At 39.2% G+C, this 16,817-nt stretch overlaps 1 long non-coding RNA gene across 2 annotated transcripts; it reads left to right on the top strand.

Annotated features, from left to right (window-relative positions):
• The first annotated feature begins 4,104 nt into the window (after positions 1-4,104).
• Positions 4,105-6,242, top strand: LOC145168914 (uncharacterized). 2 transcript variants are annotated; one of them, XR_013742173.1, is made up of 7 exons: positions 4,111-4,720; positions 4,810-4,995; positions 5,181-5,317; positions 5,407-5,570; positions 5,653-5,707; positions 5,832-5,953; positions 6,062-6,242. It is a non-coding gene; the product is annotated as an uncharacterized LOC145168914 (long non-coding RNA). The 2 variants fall into 2 exon arrangements; XR_013742174.1 differs by having other exon boundaries at positions 4,105-4,720; positions 5,172-5,317; positions 5,653-5,953.
• The last annotated feature ends 10,575 nt before the right edge of the window (positions 6,243-16,817 follow it).

The following is a 16,817-nucleotide window of genomic DNA, read 5'->3' as shown; positions in this document are numbered from 1 at the left end:
GGATTAGCATAATCATTACCACATCAAAAATAGATTTTATAAGTCGAAAACAGTTTAGGGTAATGATTCTAGTCCAATTCCAGCATTAAAACTCGAAATTCTGCACTTTGTGCCTCCTACTCATCGAGTGTATGAACCTACTCGACGAGTAGGATGAACTTTCACTTGGAATCGTCGAGTCCCCCCATGGACTCGGCGAGTTCACTCAACAGTGAGCAGATTTTTGACTTTTTTCAGCAATTTGCATCAAGTATAATGAAAACAAGCATAGTCTCTGATACCACTGATGAGTTTTGAGCATTCTAACACTCCTATGGTGTGCATGCAACTCTAGAAACCTTGGATCTATGTTTTCTCTATTATACATGCAAAGTTTGATTTTTCCAAGATTCTCATCCTAACTAGCATATCATGGGGTACTTGTAATATAAAACTATTAGAACCTTTCTTATGGTTGATTGCTTGGAGCTTCAAGAGCCTATCACCAATAATGTGAATGCCTCAAGTGGAATCACAAATCACCAAAACAACTTGGAAGACTTTGAGAGAATATAAAGCACTCTAGAAATCGGCCCACTCTTGTTATCTCACACACTAGTGCCTTTTCAAGTGCCAATGACCTCTTTATATAGTATGGTGGATTAGGGTTACATCCATGTAAACCCTAATACCCATGACCTTTCATTTCCATAGGATGCATGGGTTAAAAGCTCCATGGACTATCCATGGACTTCCATTCAAGCTTAGCCCATCCTAAATGAACATTGGCCCATTCTATATATATATATATATATATATATATATATATATATATATATATATATATATATATATATATATATATATATATATAAGAGTCCATATTTAATTAGTTTCTTTTTTATCACTAAATTAATTCCAAATTAATTCTTGATCAATACTAATTAAATAATACGATTTCATATTAATATATTATAGCTTATAATATATTAATAAATCATAAATATACTATTCTCAAAAGACTATCCATACAAATTGTTCCGGTGAAGTGCAACCCAAATGGACTAAGCCGGGTCGGGTCAAGTACATACCAAATATAGTTATGGACTTAGACACCTTATCCAACAGTAAGTGTCTGTGCTTTCATTCAACAACCCCGTTTTGTTGTGGGGTATGTGGACAAGTAGTTTCCATGAGAATTCCATCGTCGGCATAAAAACTCACCATTTTATTCGATATGAATTCACCACCGTTGTCACACCTTATTTTTTTTAACATTCTTGTCAAATTGAGTTTTGACCATATCATGAAAATCAATCAAGCATGCACTAGCCTCATGTTTGTGTTTAAGAAGAAAAACCCAAATAGCTCTACTAAAATCATCGACAATTGTCCAAAAATAGTTTGCCTTTGAAAAAGAAGGGGTTCGATATTTACCCCATATGTCACAATGCAATAAATCAAAATAAGCATTCGTCTTTTTAATACTAGAAGGAAAATTTTGTCTGGTATGTTTAGATTTAGCAAAAGAATCACAAACATGTTCCTTATTCTTAGAAGAAATGTTTCTAAGAAAACTTAATTTGTTTAAATTTTATTCACCAACATGCCTGGACCTCTTGTGCCGTATATCAACTTTTGACATCAATGTCGTCCTCTTCATTCCAATAACTCCCATCTGATATAGACGAATCTTGCATTTACCCGCTCCAATCAAACTCCTCGAATTTAGGTCCTCCATGAAAAAGAAATACGGAAAGAAACTTACAACATACTTTAAATCATTTGAAAGTTTGCTAACGGATAAAATATTGCAATTAAAATCGGGAATGTACAAAATGTCTTTCACTTTTGTCCCGTTAGATAGAGTGTGATTTCCTCCTCCCTTGACAGAAATGAATTCTCCATTAGGTTTGATCACAGGATCCTCATCGATGGAAGGCATTACATTCTCAAGAATATCGGATCTATTGGTCATGTGTTCGATGGCTCCTGTATCAACAATCCAAGAGCCAATTAGACTTGTTTTACCTACCATGTTGGCTGCTGGTGAGGCATCACTCTTGTTTTTGGACTCTTCTGGTCTAAAGTGCTTCAAGAATTGTTGATATTGATCTTTAGTTAAACTTTCTATTAGGCTTGATTCAATATCTGCACAAGAAGCCCTTGGTTTCTCTTTGTCTTGTTTGTTCTTTCCTGGCCACCACTCCGGATAACCAATTCACTTGAAGCACCCGCTACGGGTGTGACCATCTTTGTCATAGAAGCTGCAATGTTCTCCTTGCTTTGTGATTTTCTTCACTGCCTTGTTTCCATGTTGATTTGTATTGGTCTTGGTATAGGCCTGGAAAGTTGCTGCTTTAACAATGAGTCACTTGGTGTTGGTAATGGACCTTTGTTGTTTATCTTCAACAACAAGATGATAAGCAAATCCAAGGGATGGTGTTGGTTTGAAAGCCAATATTTGAGCTCTCACAATCGAGAACTCACTATCAAGACCCATGATAAACTTATATAACCTTTCTTTCTCCTTCAATTCAACAACTGATTTTCCCAAAACACAGTCACATTTATCACAGGTGTAACAAGGAGTACGGAGGGTCGATTGAATCTCATCCCCTACTCCTCGAAGCTTTGTGTAGTATGCCGAAACAATTAACCCATCTTGTCGAGTATTTGAGATTTCTTCCTTCAGTTTGTATACGCGTGACACACTTTCTTTCCAAACCTCTCAAGGTGGTCTAACCACATCTCAGCTGCAGTGTTGGTGTATTGGATACTAGTGCGGGTCTCCTTTTCCATGGTGGTAGTGAGCCACCCTTTTATCATCGCATCACACCTCATCCACACCATGTGGTCTGCTTCCATCTTTTCTGGTTTTATTAGTGATCCATCAATGAACCCAATCTTGTTCTTGGCAAACAAGAAATTTTCCATCTCTTGAACCCAATCGCTATAATTGTTATCCGTCAAGGCATCATTCATGTGCATTGTTCATGGATAATCTGACGGATGAATATAGAAGGGGGAGTTGACATCAGGTCCGCTTCCTTCACTCTTATTTTTGTTGTCATTCTTGTCGCTGGCCATGAGCTCATCACGTTCGGTTTGTTAGGGTTGATCAATTGAGTGGTAGAATTGGCTCTGATACCATAAATAATTTGATTCTTTATTGAATATTTGATCACACAATTACAGAGTTACAGGAAAGGGATTATATACAAAAACAATACAACATGAAAGCTGAGAATTAGGAGTAAAAGGAGCCTACAAATCAGGAACTATATATGGAGAATATACACAGGTAAATAAGGATTGAATATTGAATTCCAATATAACCAAACCCAATCCAACTAATCCGAACCAAACAATGTTTTTTTTAACCAAAACTTGTTTTTTTAATGCAATTAATTATAAAAACATAATTGATTATAACCGAAACCGGTCTAAGAGAAAACCGATTTTTAAACAAACGAAACCATTTCAAAAGTGGTATATGTGCACCTTTAGCCTTGGGGCATAAATTAAATAGATGAGTTTTATCTTCATAATAATATAATTTCATTTCAACATTTCATACTAAGTTTGTCCCTAGTTTGAAAAAGAAATGATTTTAGGGGGCTCAATATGATTAATAAGAAGAAGCGGAAATGTAACCTAAGGTTTTAGAATGAATTATTTTTTTAGGTGATTGATGCTTAGGGTGAATGTAAGTTAGGGGTATAAGGATAAATGTTGGTAACGAACTCCATTAATGAAATAACAATGATTATATTAAAATTGAATTTATTTAAAAAAAATGCTTTAGGTCTAAATTGGAAAAAAGAAATACAAAATATAAAAATTTTTGTAGAATAAAAAAAAACTCAAATATCTTTTGTTGGTCACTGGCGGCTAAAATAAAAGTATTTAAGAAGTGTTGACTTTTTTGAAAATAGAAAAGAAATTTTAGTTCTAAAAAAATCAAAATCCAAGATGTTTTATAAAGAAACATTCATTTATCTATATATATATATATATATATATATATATATATATATATATATATATATATATATATATATATTTTGAACTCCTTGGTGAACAGGATTTGACTATGACTGGGTGAATTTTTTTTTTTCTGTTCTTTTTTTAATTTTGTGGTGGTTTATTTTATCTTTTCTCGATGTCCTTTACACGTGTTGCCGTCACCAGAACCAACGTATACGTGTTCGGGGCCAGATCCCTCCACCGCCACCGCCATTAGCTACAGCATCTTCTACTAGCTTCCAGTTCCTTTCACACGCCCAACGCTACTCCAAACCACCGCGTTTAGCGATTCGTATTCTTTGCTTCCGACTAATACTTTATTCACGGTTGTGCTTCTCTTCCCTTTACCTGCTCCGGCTTTGCTGCGCCTCAAGGATCGTCGGTCGGTTATGTGCTTCCTAACATGGAAGAAGAAACCAGTGACTGTGCGGAAACATCAATTCCGTCGCTTGATCATCACCCCACCGTCTCCCCTCTCTTCCTTTAATGGATTCCGACGACCGGTCTACGTCTCACGATCTGTGTATCGGAAGAAGCCACACGGAAGCCCTCACCAGCAACAAATAACGACGACACCCACTGCCCTAGACGATATCGTTCAACACCGTCACACCCGTGTGATTACTCCTTCTCCACCTCTGTAGTTCTGAAGAACCTTCTGTAGACTACGTGATGCATTCCAAGAGGCGGTCTGCCCTCATCTAATTGCCAGGTATAACCCTTTACCTTTTTTGTGCAATTTTCTCTTCTACTATCACAATTTCCTAATTCATGGCTTCAACGGTCGATTCCGTCATTCAGAAATTCGCTACCCTTCAACTCAATGAACTCTCCACATCTTCATCGGATAAATGCTGTTAGGGACGGGACAGGTTCATTTATTTGAGAATTGGCCTGATCCTGGTGTTGACGATGATGATAAAGAAGGTCTGCTTGCTCAGGTAGTTTTATTTGCTGCCAGGCTGATGAAGCAGACATTTAATTTAGGTAATTTTTATATGTTATCCCTTTGATTGGTCATCTCCATTGACCTTGGCATCTCCATTACCCTAAATTGAAAATATTATATTAAAAATATATCAGATCCTAGCTTTTTGATGCTTATGCAAAGGATTGCATTAAGTTGTTGCTGCTGTTTGTATCCTAGAATGACATTTGCTTAGTTCTTCTAGGTTGATCTACTTAATTGAAGCTACCCTGGAGGTTTGGCTTCATATATAAAGACTGCTAGAGAACTCTTGGCAGATTCAAAGGCAGGAAGGAACCCATTTGATGGCTTCACATAATATTCATCATTTGTGAACTAAAAGTAACATTTATGATTTATATAATGATGATTGGATTCAAATACTGCACAATTGCGTATATATAAACAGTAAGTGCTCCTTTTTTATTCAGGATTCAGATGCTTCATTTCGAAAAAGAGCCCTTGAACTTGTGTATCTTCTGGTCAATGAGAGCAACGTAAAACCTTTGACCAAGGAGTTAATTGATTATCTGGTAGTAAGTGACCAGGACTTCAAGGGAGATCTTACTGCAAAAATTTGCTCAACTGTGGAAAAGTAAGTAAAAGGGATATTTTTGTAATAACTAATATTAGCAGATCATATGCATTTCTCATTGTAATCACCATTCTTCTTCTAGGCTTTCCCCAGAGAAAATTTGGTACATTGATCAGATGTTCAAGGTTCTTTGTGAGGTCTGTATGTACTTTTGTAGTAGTTTTCCAAATGATAGTTTATTTAGTCTTCAATGTATGTTAAAATTGGGATTAGTTTTGCATTTGCTTACTGAAATACTAAAAAACTATTAATGGTTAATAGGATGGAAATTATGTAAAAGATGAAGTGTGGCATGCTCTAATTGTTGTGATAACCAACTCATCTAACCTCCATGGATATACAGTAAGGTCACTCTATAGTCTATAGAGCAATCCAAACATCAGGTGAGCAGGTACCATGAATCTTGACAATACCCTTGGTTATTTTGTTTTGTATAATCTTAATTTACATTTTTTGCCCTATCGTGTACACATGGATGTGCTTTCAAACAGGATTCTGTAGTTCGGGTAGCAGTATGGTCCATTGGAGAATACGGTGATTTATTGGTAAACAATATTGGAATGCTTGTAACTCCAACACCCGCAACGCGGTATTCTTCCCTAGTTGTAATCTAAAAATATGATTGCATTTCATTTTAGAATTAGACTCATTATTGTATCTTGATATTTCTTATGTGATATTGTAGTATCGCTTAAATATTTATATATTAGATAGTATTTTGCTTTGGACTAAATTTTACAATCATGTTTTATTTTTATCAATCTATATAATAAAATATTACTTTATCATTAATGTATGCAATTTATATAAATTATACCCTACGTTAAATATTTAAACATGTTGAGAAAAAGTGTTACACATTTTGTTATAAGAAATTATTTTTATAAATTTTATTTTAACATATATGTTGTAGCGTATAAATTAGCCATTAAATATTCTTATACTTTTGTTTTTATTTATCCTTTTATCCATATGAAATAATGACAAGTGTCTTAAAATACTGTTAGTTTTATTGAAATATAACCTTTGTCATTTTATATGGATAAGAAAATAAATAAAAAATGGTAAGAATATTTATTTTTTTATTTTTTTATTTTATTTTATTTTATTTTATTTTATTTTATTTTTTTACATAACACCCCACTATACATATGAATCATAAGTGTCTTAAAATATTATTAATTTTATCAAAAGACAAAATTGCAAAATTGGTCCTTCTGGTTTTTCGATTTCTGTGGGTAAGGTCCAAAAAAAAATTGCTAGCAAAACACATCCTTATATGATGTTTGAGCTGTGGATTTGGTTTCTGCCTCTAACTGTCGTTAGAGGCATTTCGTTTTCTTCCCCATGTGCCCTGCACACGAGGGTATTTTTGTCTTTTCATTTATGGGGGAATGATCATTTATTACTACGCATATAATGATGCGCAAAAACACCAGACACTCCACCTTGTTCCTCGTTCAAATTTCGTAAACGTTCTAACCCTAAATCAATGATTCCACCCCCAAATCCTTTTTTGAGCTTAACTGCAGTCCGATAGGTCGAAGGAAAAATGGTGTACTCACTGTGGACGATACGTCCTAAGGCGATGGGGTTTGATGCATTGGATTTGTATGGTGAGTGTTACTTTATTTTTTGAAACTTAAATTTTTTGAAATTTCATACAATTTGCTAACTACATTTTGTATTCTTTTTGTTGTTTGGGATAGCTGATCACCCCTATTTATTCACAATTGAACTTCGTCATGGTGGGAAGTTCACACATTTTCCAAATATAAGATATGTACAGGGGAAACTTACATATATTGATTTAGTTGATATAGATGAGTTTTGAGTGCATGAACTCGACGATATGATGCTAGAACTAGGATATGTGGTTCCCCCAGTAATATATTATCACTTTAGGATTCCCAAATAAGACTTGATTTTTGGCCTTAGAGCTCTAGGTAATGATCAAGATGTGTGTAACCTAGCTAAATACACTGGATCTAACAAGGTGATCCATGTATATACTGAGCATGACACAACCAGCTTGGTTACATATTTCATGTCACCAAATAAGAGGAATGGTGTTGTCATTGAGGAGCTAAATGAAGAAGATGAAGCGGGAATTAAACCAAAACAAGGAAAACAAAAAATAGTTGATGAGCCCCAACATGAAACTTGTAGTTCATCGTTACCACTTGTAGTTTATGGAGGTGAATCAAAATCACTTTCACCAGAAATGAAGAGAACAAGGAATTGGAAGCCAAGTTGGGGTACTAGGTCATGTTCTAAGAGGTTATACATGGAGACTGAAATAGGGGATAATCAAGGCATGGAAGTATAAGAAGAACATGAGCTTGATGCAGCAACAAGGTATGTAACAATGGATGTATCTGAAATGTTGAATGAAGGTGTAGAATGGATTGGTATCCTCGTACCAAAAAATGAAGACTTTGATCCATTTAATGGGTTGCATGATATTGAAAACAAGACAAAAGGCCCTAAAACAACCCACTGTGATAATGAATATCAAGACTTTGATCAAGATAATGGGGGTTTATTTGATGAACAATGAGACGAGTTAAACTCAGAAGAGGGTGAAGATGATTATAGTGATGATGGAATTAATGTTGACATGAGTGACTTTAGAAAGAAGATTGATGAAGGTGTAGAGTATGCATGGTTTGGGTTTGTAATGAGGTAGAAGATGAACAAGAAACAGACGAGTAGGAAGAGCTTGAGGTAATTGATTGTGATGAATGGGAGTCAGTAGGGGAGTTGTACACTTGGGTACATAAACTTTATTTACTGGAAACTTGGAAGGATGCATATGAGTTTAAGGTGGAACCCATTAAAGGCAAGTTAATGTGGCCTAAATTGTCCCACTATAATTATCCCACCCCTCCACACCATAAAACGTCTGGCAGGCCAAAGAAGAAAAGAAGAGAGTCCATGGAGGAGAGATTTAGCCAAAAGGAAAAGTCTAGTCAAATTGTAAGTGTGATAGCAAGTCAAAGTCAAAGTCAAGGATCCAAAGAAGTGGAGAAGCTTAGTAGGAAATTTGGGACTGTCACTTGTGGCAAATGCAAACAAAAGGGAAACAACTCAAGGACCTGTAAAGGTTAAGGTACATGCGAACAGGAGAGTGGAAGGGCTAAAGAAAGTCATGGTCAAGAGTAATTGGTATGGTCAAGTGTAGTGTTATGTTATGAAATCATATTTTGGTCTAATTTGTTTAAGATACTGGAATATGTTGGTTGGTGGTTTTAATTGTGGTTAGTAGTTATGTTAAGTTATTTTGTAATTCCAAAACTCATATGTGGTTGCTTCTTTTTGTTACACTTGGATATTGTAATGGTAATTGCTTTTGGCTACGTGCTATGGTATTGTAATTTGCATTGAATTTCGTGTTCTTATTTGTATTATATGTTCTGATTCAATAACACTTAGCAAGTTCCATTATGGTATTGTACTTTTCATATTACCATTTCATGTATTGTATTACCATTACAGTCTTCACACCAACAAAATTAAATAAGATAATATTCCATTCGAGGTACAAGGTTCATGAAATGACCTTTACAGTATACATAGGCAAATTCATCAGAAACAAGAAAATCCCAAAAAAAAAACCACATCACCACAGGTAGAATGTAACCCTAATCGCTAATTCCACATCTAGAAAACAAGAAAAAAAATTCCAACTACAACACATGTAGAACTTCAATTTCCAAACTTCATCTTCTAAATCTTTCACTGCCATCTTCAGGTAAAACCTCAAATTCTGAATTTCATCTTCTAACTCTTTCACTAAAAGCTTCAAATTGTTCATGATCTTCAGTAGACCAGGAATAATAGCCTTAGCACGATCACACATTGGTGGATCAAACCATCCAAGGAATCAACATTTTGAGTCCATTTAAAGATGAAGCACACAAAATTAGGGAAAGAATAAAGTGTTTGATTACAACAATTAGAGCACTATTTTACCAGTACAGGGCAGGAGTAGAAGCGTTGGCCTGGATTGATGGAGTCCACGATGTGCGCAATGCAGAATTGTTGCCACATAAGCATAAAATCGTCACCATTTTTCCATAGATACCTGTTGGGGAAGATGGGTTTCAAGTATGGGTTAAATAGAGAAATTCAATTACAATTATCGTCCCCATAAATGAAAAAACAAAAATACCCTCGTGTGTAGGGCACATGGGGAAGAAAACGGAATGCCTCTAACGACAGTTAGAGCCAAGGACCAAATCCACAACTCAAACATCAAATAAGGACTTTTTTGCTAGCAATCGTTTTTTGGACCTTACCCACAGAAATCGACAAACCACAGGGACCAATTGCATTTGTATTTATCAAAATATGTCATTTTTCATCATTTCATAGAGATAAAATGTAACGCTCTGTTCCGAATTGACTCCTAGTCTGAGGCTGTGGCTCGAAGGTCGGTCATTATTAGGATTATGGCTCTTGGGAAGGTAAGGTCTAGGCCCATTTGGGTGAGGGTGATGCATTAGAAGTGATCCGGGTGTTCGGTTCGTATTTTGGGAGCCTAGGGGTATTTTGGTAAAGTGTCAGTTCGGGCTTTTATGGAAAATGGATTTTTATTCGGAAGGTCTTAAGAAAGGTTTGAGTTGTTAAAAGTGTAGGGCTTCTCGTCACGTTTCCGTGGATATAAAAATCGTCGGAATCGGGTTTATAACGAAGAAGTTATGGCCTTCGGAAGTTTCGTGGTTTTCAGGCTTAGCCGAGTATGCGGGGCGTACACAAAGTGTACGCGGGGCGTACTAATAAAGAAGGAAGTACGCTGGGCGTACCTTGGAGTACGTTGGGCGTACTGACCAGGATGGTCACGAAGGTTCCTAGGAGTACGCTGGGCGTACCATATGTACGTTGGGCGTACTCCATTCAGATCAGAACCCTATTTTAGGGTCTTGGACCCTATTTAAGCTCCTTATCTCATAACCTAACCCTAATATCTTCAGCCTCCATCCCTCTAAACCCTAGAAATCGACCCTTAGCCTCCATTTGAGTGATTCTTGAGCTTTTTGGTGATTTAGTAGGTTTTTGGTGCTTATTGTGGAAGAAGGACTTCCTGGAGGAAACATTGATTGGCTTGAAGCTTGTGGATCCAAGCCCTAATCATATTGATCTAACTCCAGAAAGTTTAAAGTTTGGATCTTGGTGGCTTTCTCATGTGGATCTCGTTGGGTTATGACTTGTTATGTTTTGACCTTGAAGAAGAAGGAACTTGGTGATCAAGCTTCTAGATCCAGAACCTTCATCAACTTTGGAAGCTTTTGGAGGTATAAAGTCTCAACCTTGACAACTCTTTCATGTAGATCTAGCTAGGTGGTTTTTGGTTATGGTTTTGGTCCCTTTGTGGTGGTTCTTGTGAGTAGAAGTTACTCCAGCACCTTTGAAGCTCTATATTTGGCCCTTATTAAGGTTATGGAGTCACAAAGTTTGGATCTTGATGGGTATAAACCTTCCATGCATGATTTAGTGGTCATTTGCTGAAGTTTGGGACTTAGGGTTTTGGTTTGGACCCCATTGAGTTATGCTAAGTCATAAAGTTGGAAACTTTATGACTTAAGAGGTCCCTTGAAATCAGATCTAGGAGTTTGGACTGAGGTCTTAAGGTATTAAGAGGTTTTGAGACATTTTGGGAGTGATTTTGACCTTTAGGAATTCATCTTTGGTGTTGGGATTCATTAAGTCATGCAAAGGCTTAAAGCATTCGACTTTATGGATTAAGATGTCGAAGAGGACTAGGATCTGTAATTGTAGCTGTTGGAATGGAGTATTAAGCACTTAATGAAAAAGTAGCTTAACAGAGGAGTACGCTGGGCATACATGCAGGTACGCGCAGCGTACACCACCTTCAGCCAATACGCTTAGCGTACAAGGGAGTACGCCCCGCGTACTCATCAGTTGTGGGCTTGGACTGTTTTGGGCCTCGGGTTGGGCCATGCAGTGGACTTTGGGGCTTTGGACCTTAGTGGACCATCAGAAGTCAGATGTTTTAGGCCAGGAATATTTTTGGGCTTAAGGTAAGGCCCATTAGAGGGATTGAGCCCAATTTAGCAAATTGGGCCGTTAGTGGGCCACTAGTGGGCTTGGAAAGCCTACCTAGTGTTGGGATTTTGTTTTGGGTTTGGGCCTTAGTTTTGGATCATATTGAGCCAGGGGTAGAATGGTGATTTTACCCCATGCGTGGATTAAGGATTATGGTATGGGACCCAATTGCTAATTGGGTATATTGATCGGTAGTGACAGCTCGGGAAGCTGGCGGGGCAGCAGCTAAGGAATTCATGCGGGAAGCTTCTGCAGTGTGAGGTGAGTCTCCTCACCATACCAATGGGTCTAAGGAACCAACGCCGTCCATTTTATGATATGTGGTATACTAGTTGAAGTTGTATTATGTGTCATGTTAGCTGGTTATGTGCTAGGAAGTATGCTAGTGGTATATGTGGTATGTTTGAATGGAAGACCATGGGAGAGCCCATGGCACCTGGATGTAAGACCATGTGGAGAGCCCATGGCTTTCCTACTATGTTGTAGTGTTAGTGTAGATTCACTATTGATATGTCTGGTATGCATGTATAGGTGGTATGCTAGTGATTATGTGGTATGCTAGTTGTCTTTGTGATACTTGCATGGAAGACCATGGGAGAGCCCATGGCACCTGGATGTAAGACCATGTGGAGAGCACATGGCTTTCCTATCAAAGACCATGGGAGAGCTCTTGGCACTTAGGTATAAGACCATGTGGAGAGCCCATGGCATCCTGGAGTAAGACCCTGGGGACGAGCCCACGACATTCGTATATGTTGATATGCATGGATATGTGATTCATATGGTTGTGTAGCTTTTATAGCTAATATGGATTATGTGATTATGTGGACTGTGTGGGGTATGCTCTGGGGAACTCACTAAGCTTTGTGCTTACAGTTTTGTTTATTGGTTTCAGGTATCACTGATTTGGAAAAGAAGGGCTCGGATTGATCGCAATGCGCACACCCATGTTTTCCGCAATAAATGATTTTGGGATAAACTCTGATAAATTATTTACTAACGATGTTTTGGAATGTTTGGAATAAATGATATCTAAGTTTTGGCTATATTAAAAATGAAATTTTTACCCTTGATTTTTGGGTCGTTACAAGTTGGTATCAGAGCCTTGGTTTGAGGGTTCAGACACATTTTCGGGTGTCTCTGAACTCAAACTGAGGATCTGTAAAGTTTTTAAAAGAAAAATGTTTTCAAGGAAAAGTTTTCTAAGAAAAGAAAAGGGTGTGGTGCATGCAATCAGCCGAGCTCAAGTAAGTTTCCCCAGAATACCCATATATGTTATCTGTTATGATTTGGTTTATGAATATGAGAATTGCATGCTAGTTAGGGCTAGGAGAGATGCCTTTACATAATGTATGAGCTGGTAGACTTGCATGCTAGTGCTGAGTAGTCAGCGATAGATTGGCCTGATATGTGATGCTGGTAGCTTTGGAAATATTGTATGCCATGCTTGAATGAGAAGGATTATTGTTATTTGTAATTGCTAAGTGTATGTTTTAAAATTGTATACTGTTAGGATCTTATAGCCTTAGAATAATTGATTTGGATTTATTTCCTGTTCCTTGTCTGGTTGTGGTCCTAGGGTAGAGTTTATTATTCGACAGTCTATTAGATCCTGTTCTGTGTATAATTTGCATGCATAAGGCAGCCGACAACAAGGGTGGATGTGGACAGCATGGGTCGTGGTTTATGGGCCGAATGTTCTATGATAGTTCGTGGGTCGGGGATTACCCTAGGGTAAACCCAGGATGAGATTAGTGACATTACTCACCTGATTGTGAATTGTATGTATAGATAGAATTGTTTGATTGGAATATCTTGGTTAGTTTTCCGTTGTCTGAATGCTGCTTGCTTTGTGCTTTGTGGGACTTCTAGCAATGTGAGCTAGCTACTAAGTGAATATGCTAGGTCACATGTGGCACATGCTGGATAATCTCAGAGTGGTGGATTTGGCCCTATTGCGCAGCTCTTGTTTGAGTCTAACCGTTCTAGGATTGAGTCTTCTACTTGAAGGATTATATGATCTCTGCTACATGTGGCTATATTCATAAGGTAGCTAGTTGACATTTGTGGGAATCTTTCAGCAGCTGAGGACTGGGTGGGTTGGGAACCTAGGGGGAGCCTAGGAGGTGCTTCGGTGGATATTGTGTTGCTGTTTAGCAGACATTTGGTACATCATGGGAGTAGGTGACTTAGAGGATTCAGGATGATTCCAGAGGAAAGTATGGATAGGTGTGGAAGGTAGTATTGGGCCCGTACTACTGAAAGCACAGGATCCATACTCGAATCGGGGAAAGTCTTGGAGAATCTAAGAAGCCTAGGAAGGAGAATTCTTAGTTATGCTCTGATAGTGGGGATAGCTGCTTTGCCAAGATGAGGATGAACACGCATGGGTAGGACCAGGGTTTGGTCCCGGCTCTGGTGGTGAGCCAGTTAGCGGAAGGACTACCAGGGTTTCGAGTTTGCCTTGGATCTCTTGTATCATGCGACAAGGATTGATTGCGCGATTTATTGCGCTTTAGGATTGGAGACCGTGTCTTGGGAGTGGTTTGTAGCCAGTTTAGAGCAGAGGTTGCACTAGCGATTGCAGTTCAGCCGTGAAGAATGAGTTGGTGAGCACGTCGGGGTGCGAGACCCTGAATGATATGGATCCTAGATGTAACATCCCAAAATTCAAGACCAAAAATTTCATTTTAATTAAGTTATTATATAAAACCATCAGCATAAAAACATTCATATTAATATCTCATGTCAAAACCCAAGTGTCAATAATCAAAACATATTATCATAAAACCATATCAGAGTGTAATCCCAAAGATCTCATGTGCGGAAAACATAGTGTGATGCGCTGCGATCAAGCCGGCTCCTTTCCTTTGAAAATGAGTACCTGAAACCAAAACTATAAACCGTAAGCACGAAGCTTAGTGAGTTCCCCCATCATACCACATACCATACAATCATATAACATACATACTGCCGGGCAATTCTGGGGTGCCCGACCTACCCGGTCCGACCATTCTGGGGTGCCGACCTACCCGTGTCAAGCCATTCTGGGGTGCTGACCTACCCGTGTCAAGCCATTATGGGGTGCTGACCTGCCCGTGTCAAGCCATTCTGGGGTGTTGACCTACCCGTGTCAAGCCATTCTGGGGTGCTGACCTACCCTTCGGTCCTAACAACCGAACTCTGGAGACTATTTCACCCCCTACTACTACTACCACACATATCATAACATAATCATATTGTCAGGCATATCTGGGGTGCCCGACCTACCCTTCGGTCCTTACGACCGAGATACGAGGACTATTTCACCTCCTACTACTACCACATAATATCATACCATAAACATACTGTCAGGCATATCTGGGGTGCCCGACCTACCCTTCGGTCCTAACAACCGAACTTGGGGACTATTCCCCTCCTACTACCACTATCACATATAACATATCATGCTAGCACATAAACATATCAGGTAGTAGCAAACCTACATGAATATCACAAAGACAATCATCTAACATACAACTCCTACTTGTGGGCCGGCATTGTGGCCGTAGACCCACCGCTACTAGAAGGTAACTCACCTCACACTGCTGAAGTCCCGTAGACTCAACCCCACACTGCTGAAGTCCCGCAGACTCAACCCCAGCTGCTGGATGACAGATTCCCGAGCTGTCAACACCAAAATAACACACAATTAATAATTGGGTTCCAATTCATAACCATAAGTCCATGCTTGGGGGTAAAAGGCTACTCTACCCCTAACTTGGCTTGATTCAAGCCTGAGGCCCAATCCAAAGGCCCAAAAGTCCAACTATGGCTCAAAGCCCAACATATGGCCCAACTTTCCAAATTGGCCCAAACCCTCATATGGTCCATACCCTAAGCCCATCAACATATTCTAGTCCATAAGATTATTCTTGGATGGCCCACTAATAATTCAATTACCAAAGCCCAATGGAAAGGCCTAACTTAAGGCCCAAGTGAAATTAGGGTTCACATAAAATGATGATTAGGGTTAAGTTTCCTACTTAACCCATTAAGGACTTAATCCATTAAGTCCAATGTTGACTTAGGTTGATTGCAAATGATTATTAATTAATATATTACACTCATTACATAATTCTGATGCGGTCCCGATAAGTCCCAAGTTAGGGTTTCATTTCCTTAGGGTTTTCCAAACCCTAATTAGGGTTTCCTACCCATCTTAGCCCAATAGGCCCGCAATCAAGTCCTTAATCCCATTAGGGTTCACTGGACCCGTTAGGGTTTTACTAAGCCCATTAGTCACATGATTGGGCTTTTAGGTCCTTTAAGCTTCATTGGGCCCATTAGGGCTCCTTTGGGCCCATTAGGGTTTCAAGCACCCCAAATGAATCAACACAACAAGGCAAAGCACACCACCACCCAACATGGCGGGTGGTGGCAGCAGGAGGCGGTAGCCACCACCTCACGGTGGTGGTTTGATTTTTCCTTTCATTATTCTAATTTGTTACAATTTACAACGCGAAATCCGATATCACACACACACTAATATAGACACACATGCAGCCACCCTAGCGGTGGCCGGCGGTGGTAAACGGTGGCAGCCACCACCTCACGGTGGTGGTGGTGACTTTTTGACCAACCCATCACCTCCAATGAACTCCTACACTCTAGAACACACACACACACGATTCAGATTTGTTTAAAGGGACCCGCCACCCACCTGGTGGCTCACGACGACGAGGGTGACACAAGAAGGTGGGCAGCAACCATGTTAGCGTCTACAGCGGCGACACCAATGACCGGGAAAGAGCGTCAGCCGCAACAGAATAATATCCGACGACGAGATGGCCTCCAGCAAGAATGGTAGCGACACGACGTCGGAAGGTGGAATAGTGTCGAGGTATCTCGATGGTGGAGGAGAGGCGGCAGCGGACTCTAACGGCCGGAGAGGGCGGCTGCGACCCGCTTTCCTTCGCTACCTACCAAACAGCAACATCACACGATGGTCCCCGTTTTCAGCAGCGACGGAAGACACAATGGAGGGTCGGTGGTTCTTGGCGGCGTATCAGCAACGACTTTGGATGCTCCAGTGCTTCTCGGCTTCTCTACTCTTCAGAAATGGCGTCGATGGTAGCAGTAGGGCGGTGTGGTGGCGGTTGGACCCGACGATGCCAACAACGGCGGAGGAGGCTTCTA

This window comes from Lactuca virosa, chromosome 4 (assembly GCF_052849685.1).
Source record: "Lactuca virosa cultivar CGN04683 chromosome 4, Lactuca_virosa_CGN04683_v6, whole genome shotgun sequence".
NCBI classification, from domain to species: domain Eukaryota; kingdom Viridiplantae; phylum Streptophyta; class Magnoliopsida; order Asterales; family Asteraceae; genus Lactuca; species Lactuca virosa.
The sequence above is the reverse complement of the archived record's forward strand: the minus strand, read 5'-3'. Positions and strand labels throughout refer to the sequence as shown.